The following is a 10142-nucleotide window of genomic DNA, read 5'->3' as shown; positions in this document are numbered from 1 at the left end:
AAGTTAAATAATGAAAGCGGCTAAAACCTGCAATGTGATTATAAAGAGATGTGCTAGCACCCAACAACACATAAAACCTAAATGCGATTTTCAGCAAAAGACATGTGTAGTTAATTCAAATAGTAGCTATAAATAATGATAAACAGAGATTTTCAAAGATCTGCCACAAAGATAAAAATTATAAAAAGACGGGGACAATTTCAAATTTGAAGGAAAAAAAACACTTATGACTATCATATCATATGCCTCCTACACTTTATTAAACACTAATGTGTCCATAGTACACGGATGCCCAATCCGCACAATCATTTTCTATGTTCATTGGACTGTGAAAATGAAATAAAAACTCTTTTTGGCATAAAAATTAGAAAGATCACTTCAAACGAAAACACGTGTATCAAGTTTCATGTTGATTAGACTTCAACTTCATAAAAAAAACTACCTCGCCCAAAAAACTTAAACCTGAAGGGGGGTAGAGGGACGAACTTATTCCCATAATTGGGGCATAAATATACTAAATTTGAATAGAAAGAGACAAATTTTAGAATAAACAATGAAGCTTACTTCTATTATCGCTGATTCATTTGCTTTCTGCTTCATCACCAACTTTTGCTAAATATCCTCCAATCTGTTTGCAACTTTGCTATAACAAGAATGTGTGCTTAGTACACTGATGCCCCAGCTGCACTATTACTTTCTATGATTTGACATTTTTAAGAAAAAATAAGCAAATTTAAGAGGGATTAAAATTTGATTCCTAAATGGTGCAAAATTTTCAAAAATTGCATGTCCCTACACCTCCAACATTCATGCTCTAAAATATTGTAAACAAGTATGTATCCTTAGTACACGAATCTCCCAATATTTGATATTGAAATTAAAAAGATAATATCATAAGAAACGTGTATACCAAGTTTCAAGTTGATAGGACTTTAACTTCATCGAAAACTACTTCGACTAAAAACTTTAACATGGAGCGTAACAGACGGGCGAACGGACACACATACCAAAAAACAGTATGCCCATAAAGGGGCCATAGTAACAAAATTAATACAATAAATTTAAAAGAATAAACTCATATTCCATTCACAATCATTTTCTTTTTTCCCCATTCAAACAAGGTTCAGAATATTCAAAATAATTTCCTAATTTCAAAATGATTTTGCATCATATTATCCAAATTTGTTCAGGGGAAGTTAGATTAGCAATGGCAAATTATGGAACGCCACCACTGTCTTATTATGCCCCTTTTTCATTATATGATGTGCATTTACCTTTATATGATGTGCATTTACCTTTATATGATGTTCACTTGTCATCATATGATGTGCAAAAACCTTTATATGATGTGCAAATATCCTTATATGATGTGCAAACAGCATTATATGATGGGAAAACATCATTATATGATGTGCAAACATACTTATATGATGCGCATATATACTTATTTGCTGTGCAAATATACTTATATGATGTGCAAATATACTTATATGATGTGCAAACATTCTTATATGATGTGAAACTATACTTATACTATGTTTAAAGATCCTTATATAATGTGCAAATATACTTATATGCTGTGCAGATACACTTATATGCTGTGCAAATATACTTATATGATGTGTTCATATCATTATATGATTTGCAGTTTCCCTTATATATGATGTGGTTGTGTCATTATATTATGTGCTTGTAATCTTATATGTGGTTAGATTTACTTCATTATATGATGTCAAAACGTCATTATATGATGTGCTTTCATCGTCGTTATGGTCAATGAACATGATTACGATTAGAATGATTAGAATGATTACAGTCTACGTCATATCTGATTCCGATCTGCTTCTGCAAACTATCAAGGTTTATCTAAAATATGTGTCTATCGCGAGCAATTTAAAGGGAAAATGAGACAATGTACACACCATAAAAGGATCTTTGCACATCATATAAGTATATTTGCACATCAAATAAGTATATTTGCACATCAAATAAGGATCTTTGTATATAATATAAGTACATTTGCACATCATATAATAATGCTTGCATAACAAATATAGGAATGTTTGTACATCATATACGTATAATGATGTTTTCACATCTATGAATCAAAGACGGTACAAAATAATGTATTCACCTCAAATAGAATAAGAGCAAAAGAGAATCATTCTGTTTTTCACCTAAAATTTTAATGAAAAACTGTGGATATTCATACCTCAGCTAAAAACCAAGAACGTTGATCGTATCCATAGTAGTAGCAGTGACCATTGTATTTATTCCATTGTCTTTCTGCAAAAAAAATCAAAAAAAATCGGTGTTACCATTATGTATGAAAAAAATGTCATCATTGAACATTTTCAAAAGAAAACATGAAGATGATATCGTATAGTACATGGTGTTTTTGACTCTTTTCTATTTGTCATGATTTTATATATCTAATCAATTGGTTTCTTTGATATTCGTAATCACTATGTAAGATAGGAAGTAGTATGGTTATTTTTCAAAGTCTAGTGTCCTTATTTTTTACTGAAATTATAAGTATATGTATAATACGTATCGTGTACGTTTGAAGATGTTCCAAAGCACTTTGGTTTATTGTAAATGTTGAAAATCGCGTGAGTGTACATAGTTTGACTCAAAGGTGTTGCGAAAAATAGAGTACCTTTTCGAGTTTGAATAAGCATGTAAATCTGAAATGATTTGATCTTTGAGTTAAATTGAAAGCATGAGTTGACATTTGAGTTGAGCTTTGAGTTTTATATATAGTAATGTTTTAAATGCTTAAGATGTGTAAGGGAGAAATTGAACTTTGATATCAATATGGATACTATGTTCAATAAAATTTGCGTTTAAAAAAAAACAATGTTGGTTGAACATATGCATATCTACGTTATGCTAATATTTCATTTTACAAACTTTACAAATGTATATTTAGAGATATACGAACCTTATATTTTAACGGTTCATTTTTTTTTTAATTATGTGTTGTTTGTTTTGTTTTGTTTTTATTTAGCTTTTTCTATCGTTCGAGGGGGCATTTTATATAAGAAAATATAATTGAATAAATAAATACATAAATATTTTGTTTATTAAATTATCACATATTGATTGCAATAATAATAATTCATACACTGGTTTTCCCGTTTGAATGGTTTTACAATAGTAATTTTTGGGCCCTTTATAGCTTGTTGTTCGGTGTGAGCCAAGGCTCCGTGTTGAAGGTCGTACTTTAACATATAATGGTTTACTTTTTAAATTGTTATTTGGATGGAGAGTTCTCTCATTGGCACTCACACCACATCTTCCTATATCTACTATATACATACATGATAAAACAACCAATACCTATCCAAAAACTGACATACGAGACACTTTATATACACAAAAATATATATATATGTGTGAGTAATGTTGTGATATAAACCTCCTTCTTCAACAGTTATCAGATGGGTGCCACATGTGGAGCAGGATCTGTATACCCTTCCGAAGTACCCGAAATCACCCCTAGATATGGTTGGGTTCGTGTTGCTTATTCTTTAGTTTTCTATATTGTGTCATGTGTACTATTTTTGTCTGTTTGTCTTTCTTCATTTTTAGCCATGGCGTTGTCAGTTTATTATCGATTTATGAGTTTGACTCCTCCATCTGGTATCGTTCGTCCCTCTTTTATGTATATTAAAAGGTAATATTTGACACCTCAGCATAAAGAAATTAATGAAACACATCTGTTGAAGTATAATATAATTGACACTGAAAAAAACCCACAAACAACACCATAACTTAACGATACTCGTTCTACTTATTAAAAGGATAGACTATTTCTGAAAATTATGACTTCCGGATCCGGTGCAATGCTATTGTAAAACGAAACAACATACACACGTAAAGGTCGTTTGGATTTCTATTTTCAAACTTGCACTTCATTGATTTCAGTTAAGTACAATTCAATAAAAATATATATATATATTCCGTTGAATGAGTGAATTTTATTTCTCATCAGTTCCAGTAAAATGAAAAATTATAAATGGTATTTATCAAAAGTGTTTGTAATAGTTTTGAATTTGATAAACTCCGAGGTACATTATATAAAAACATGTGCACATACTTTGAAAATCTGAAATCAAAGCGCCCATGTTGTCGTCTATTTTTTTTAACTTTTTTTTTAACATCATTCTGTAAGTTTTCTATTGTGTCGTCTATGGAAGTCTGTAGAATACCCAGAGCCTTTCTAATAGCTTCAAATTTAGTTTTGGATTCATCTGTGAGGCATGGTAGAGCCACTACATCTTTGTTTATCACCCCAATTATACTCAGCATAATCACAGAAGCTAACATTATTATATTTCTTTGTTCTAAAATAAAGATAGCGACACCATGATTTAGCATTAATAGGTGATATGTATCATGGAATAAGATTGAAACTTGTACTTTTATTAAAAAACAAGCTAACTAAAAGTTAGGAAAGCCATACAAAAAAGTAAAATCACAAAAATACTGAACTTAGAGGAAAGTCAATTAAGAAAGCCCATAATCACATGGCAAAATCAAATAATAAAACGCATCAAAAACGAATGGACCAGAACTGTAATATTCCTGACTTGGTACAGGCATTTTCAAATGTAGAAAATGGTGGATTAAACCTGGTTCTATAGCGCTAACCTTCTCACTTAAATGACAGTCTCATCAAATCCCGTGATATTTACATTGATGCGTTAAATAAACAGACACAATAAATAAAATAGTCAAAACATGGGTACGAAAAAAAAACATAAATTTTGAAGAAAGTATTCACATAGACGATGCTAATAAACAGGGATGTCATTGAATACATTTTTCTTTATATGATAAGAATCAAGATTTCTACACGTAGACCTGGGACTACTATAACAGTCTGCTGTTATAGTAGTCTCAGCGTACATCTACCAAATTGATGTAAACGATCAGTCATGACCGAAGAGAATATAAATAAGAGGTAAAATTATAATGAAAAAGACAAATAAAAACACAAGGGATTGCATATCATATATTCATGGGAATATATGAATTATAATTCCTCTATTTAAACTCTATGAACGGAAATCGTAACGAAAATTACTATTTTTTCTGATTTTTATTAAATAGAAAAATTTGCCAACATAACAGATTTATAAATACATGTTTCTTCCTAAAGGACAAGTTATCTACGGTATTATCTAAGAAAGACATAACATTTTCTAACCAACTAACCTGAAGCTGCAACAGTTTGTAAAAGAAGGATATATCGTTCTGGTTACTGTTACAATCGTGATTTTTATGTATCAAGGCCAAACTCAAAAGCTTGACAAGTGTTGACAACATGAATCACGACATCAACTACATTGTATGTATGTAGTGCATCACTGAAGAGACATGTATTGTCGAAATGCGCAGCTGGTGCAAGAAGATTGGTACCGTTAATTGTATTGTAAACATGAAGGTCAACAATTGTAAACATGGAGGTCAACAATCTTGATATATTTTTTCGCAATTGTCTCGTCTTTTGTCATTTTTTTATCAACCTCTGTGATTGCAACAGACAGAGAAAGGATACAATAAATATTCAAATATTCGTATGAACCGTTCGGTGTGTTAAATAAACGGTACGATTTCGTTGTTATAATATTATTTAGTTCAAAATGTCCTCACCTAATAGGAAAATATGTTCATCACAGAACAAGTATCACATCTTATTGCTTTTGTGTTGTATTTTTGGCGAGGGATAGATTTTCACCAGATACGATACCAAGTAAAGTAAAAAAGAAAAATATGAATTGAGATTTTTGGCTTCAAACAAAGTGAAATGATTTTAAACAGGTAATGAAGATGTTATTATAAAGCACACAACTTACGCTAGGTTTGAGGCAAAGTAGAATATTAATCGATACCTCTTAAACAATATAAAGACAATTTGTGAAGAAGTTTAACAGTTTTTACACTTCTACCACACGAGATAAGTCCTTGAAAGAAATCGGACTTATCTCACATATAACTATATCTGTTTGAATAGACAATTAATATAGAGATGTTAAAATAAAACCGTTAAAAGTTCCCTATATTTTTGTCTGATAGGAATAGATGAACAGACAATGCATCATTTATTGTAGCCTAGCAAGGCAAAAAGGGAAAACGTAAATGAAAAACTTGTTACATGTAAATAGTTTGAAAGTGAGGTTAATGAAAACACATCATTATACATATAAACTGTTGTTCATGAATAATGATCAATACACTATATTCAATAAACCAATCCAAAAACAAACACAATATATCTTTTTAAGTCAAATATATATTAAATATAAAAAAAGAAGATGTGGTATTATTTCCAATGAGACAACTATCCACAAAAGACCAAAAATGACACAAACATTAACAATTCAAACGAGACAACTAACGGCCTTATATTATGTAAAAAAAAAATGAACGAAAAACAAATATGTAACACATAAACAAACGACATCCACTGAATTACAAGTTCCTGAATAAAGGTAATATATGACATAGGTTATATATACATAAGAGGTAATTGTTTAACACATGGCGTATCCGTACAACATAGTTTTTTGTTCAGAAAATACATTAGTACCATGACATAAAAAATTTGAAAACAAAAGCAACAACCAAACCATGAGACTGTATTATAAAGCAACATTATTATAGTGTTAGGAACCCTGTATTAAAAAAATCAATCTATTATATACACAACGGCCGTCAGATGCTTGAGTATTTTTTTTTTATATTTAGAGTCTGTCTAACATATATATTGCTGAGTGTTGCAGGCTTCAGTATGTATATTAATGAAATGTATCCTGCTGAACTTACTTTAAATAAAGCTAATACTAATAATGACCACTGCCCTTTCCTCGATCTTGATATCTATATCACTAACGGAAAGCTGAATACTAAAATTTATGATAAAAGGGATGATTTTTCATATCCTATCGTTAATTATCCGTTTTAGATGGTGACGTTCGCTTGTCACCATCCTACGGTGTTTATATATCTCAACTTGTGCGATTCGCTCGTGTTTGTAACAATGTTTTAGATTTAACGAGAGAAATTTATGTTTTACTGAAAATTATTACACCAGGGTTTTCGATATCACAAACTAGTCAAAACATTTACTAAATTTTATCATCGGTATAAAGACATCATTCGTAAATATAGCTCAACATGCAGACTTTTTATACGTTCAGGTATTTCACATCCAATGTTTTATGGAAAGGTGTCAGTATTCACCTCAGACTCTTACAAAACCTTTAATTAGACTGATCAAGAAGGGATATCATTACGATACTGTTGTCAAGTCATTAAAGATTGCATATTTTGGCATTAATATTGAGTCACTGATAAGGTCTTTGCGTCGGAACTAAAGACATTTATTCTAAAAACAGTTGTTGGCATGACACGGGTTATGTTCTTCTCATATATGTTATGATGGTATGATACTAAACCCCTAACGGGAAGGATTGTGCCTGATGTTCATATGATGAAATCATAATCTTTCAGTCAGTTTAGTTGAAGTCTGGAGCTGGCATGTCAGTTAACTGCTAGTAGTCTGTTGTTATTTATGTATTATTGTCATTTTGTTTATTTTCTTTGGTTACATCTTCTGACATCAGACTCGGACTTCTCTTGAACTGAATTTTAATGTGCGTATTGATATGCGTTTATTTTTCTACATTGGTTACATGTATAGGCGGAGGGTTGAGATCTCACAAACATGTTTAACCCCGCCGCATTTTTGCGCCTGTCCCAAGTCAGGAGCCCCTGGTCTTTGTTAGTCTTGTATTATTTTAATTTTAGTTTCTTGTGTACAATTTGTAAATTAGTATGGCGTTCATTATCACTGAACTAGTATATATTTGTTTATGGGCCAGCTGAAGGACGCCTCCGGGTGCGGGAATTTCTCGCTACATTGAAGACCTGCTGTTGTTGTTGGGTTTTTTTATTTGGTCGGGTTGTTGTCTCTTTGACACACTCCCCAATTCCATTCTCAATTTTATTCTGTAGATATATATAATAATGCCTAGTTATTGTACATACTGTATGTGAATTTTACATTTTGTAACTTTAAAATGACATCAGGTATTGTATGACACAGTATCCACATAAATAGATTTAATTTGGGAAGTTTGAAGATTTTTATTTTGAAAATTTAAGGAAGCTGGCTTGACACGTTTTGGTTTTTTTTTGTCGGATTTTCGAAATCCTCTGGTTTTATCCATTTGAATGCCTTGAAACAAATTTCCCCGGTGAAACCATTTTTTTTCAAAATCTTTTACGTGTATAATGATAAGCCATCTGTTAAAGTCTTATAAAATTTTAATTATTTTTTAACAGTTATTGAGAACTTGAACTTGTCAATGATAAAGCTATGAAAAGTCAAGAGAAAATATTTTCCCGCCAAAATTTCAATGGCTAATATTTCGAAAACAAGCAATGTGACCTATATAATTTGTTGATCTTTGGATTCCTTTATTAATCCCCAATCAGTATAATTTAGTGTTTTGAAAAGTTACTTTCTTTGAAACTGAGAAGCGAACTCCCATAAGGTGTCCTTTAATGTTTTATCATACCTCCTCCTTGCAATTTAGCATTTGAACAGCTTTACCTACCTTTGAACCTGACATTTGTACAAAACAAATTTAAGTGATATTTGTTCATTGTATTGTTGAAAGATATAAATCATTTACTGATACTATTACTATTGGGATACGTTTATGTAAATTTTATGATTTCAATGTACACTATTCCTAGTTAAATGCGTCAGACAGCTTAGTAAGTATAGTTCATCAATCAAAGCTAGACGTGTATTTGTAGAGCAGAGCTATCGTGTTTTTTTGTTACTTAAGTTGGATATTTTGTTTTACCTTTACAAAGTAGTTCAAGGTTTTTGTGAATATAAAGTACCGATAACATAAAAACTTACTTGTACACAAAGAATACGTTTATTCATACACGACACTTTATTTAAACTAAACGCTCTAAATAGCATGTATCGATCATATTGGTCTATGTGCATTTTCAACATTGTCATTTGAGGGAAATAACTCTTCTAAGCCATTTGAAGTATATAGACAATTGCAAGAGCTCAACATTCTGAACATTTTTGCTTCGGTTAGATTTTCTCTTTTCATAGAGGTATTCAAAATAATAAAGATAATTTGCAATTTACCATATGTTAATTTTTTTTAGCCATGTCGGTTATCTATGTTGTCTAGCGAGGTCATCGGACACATTTTATTCAAACTATATATCCCAATTATCATTGTGTCCAAGTTTGGTGAAATCTGGCCTTGTAGCTTCAGGGGAGAAGATTTTTGTAAAAGACGACAGGCGACGAAGGACGACGAACGCAAATTGATAAAAAAAAGCTCATATGTCATTTTGGCAGCATTTGTGGCACAAACTTTGAAAAAGAAATTAATGTATGACACACGCAGTACCAATTTTACTGCACCAAGGGCCAGGTGTATTTTTCGACAATCAATTATATATCATTTCACTTATGCCTAAGACACAAATACTTCTTAAACCTTATGAAAACTTGAAGAAATGATATAACCGAAAAGGATCAAAATGACAATGTTAGAGGTGACCTATTTTATCAATGGACTTGTTCTATACGCACTTCAGAAACTTTAACCGAATTATAAAAAAGAAATTGGCACTGAAATGCTAAAAGAATACTTATCATCTTGTCATATCTGATTAAGCCTTTTCTTGTCAAACGTTATTTTATATTGTCTACATTAACATGTTGAAAAAGAGAGGAGTAAGAAACTAAAGGGACATTCAAACTCATTGTACCATTAAAACGTTTAATCCCGCTGCAAATGTTTGCACTAAGTCCGGAATCTGATGTATAGTAGTTGTCGTTTGTTTTTGTAGTTCATACGTGTTTCTTGTTTCTAGTTTATATATTTATAAGACCGTTGGTTTTTTCCGTTTAAATGGTTTTACATTACTTATACATCTTTCTATCTCTAACCAGTATATGTGCATTTTCAACAACATTGTAGACTAGGATAAAATCTATGAAAAAATCTGTTTTTGTTGGTATTGTATTAATTTGTTCTGGTCGTTTATTTTTTCATGTTATCTGCCGTATTGCACCATTCATAAAT

The 10142-nt window shown here is 31.0% G+C and overlaps 1 long non-coding RNA gene across 1 annotated transcript; it reads right to left on the bottom strand.

The window, feature by feature from the left end:
• Nucleotides 1-564: 564 nt before the first annotated feature.
• LOC134690408 (uncharacterized) lies at nt 565-4348 on the bottom strand. The gene is made up of 3 exons (XR_010101926.1): nt 4103-4348; nt 2213-2286; nt 565-643 (listed from the first exon to the last, which is right to left on the bottom strand). It is a non-coding gene; the product is annotated as an uncharacterized LOC134690408 (long non-coding RNA).
• Nucleotides 4349-10142: the final 5794 nt, after the last annotated feature.

Source organism: Mytilus trossulus, chromosome 11, assembly GCF_036588685.1.
Source record: "Mytilus trossulus isolate FHL-02 chromosome 11, PNRI_Mtr1.1.1.hap1, whole genome shotgun sequence".
Taxonomy (NCBI): Eukaryota; Metazoa; Mollusca; class Bivalvia; order Mytilida; family Mytilidae; genus Mytilus; species Mytilus trossulus.
This window is presented reverse-complemented; position numbering and strand designations above follow the sequence as displayed.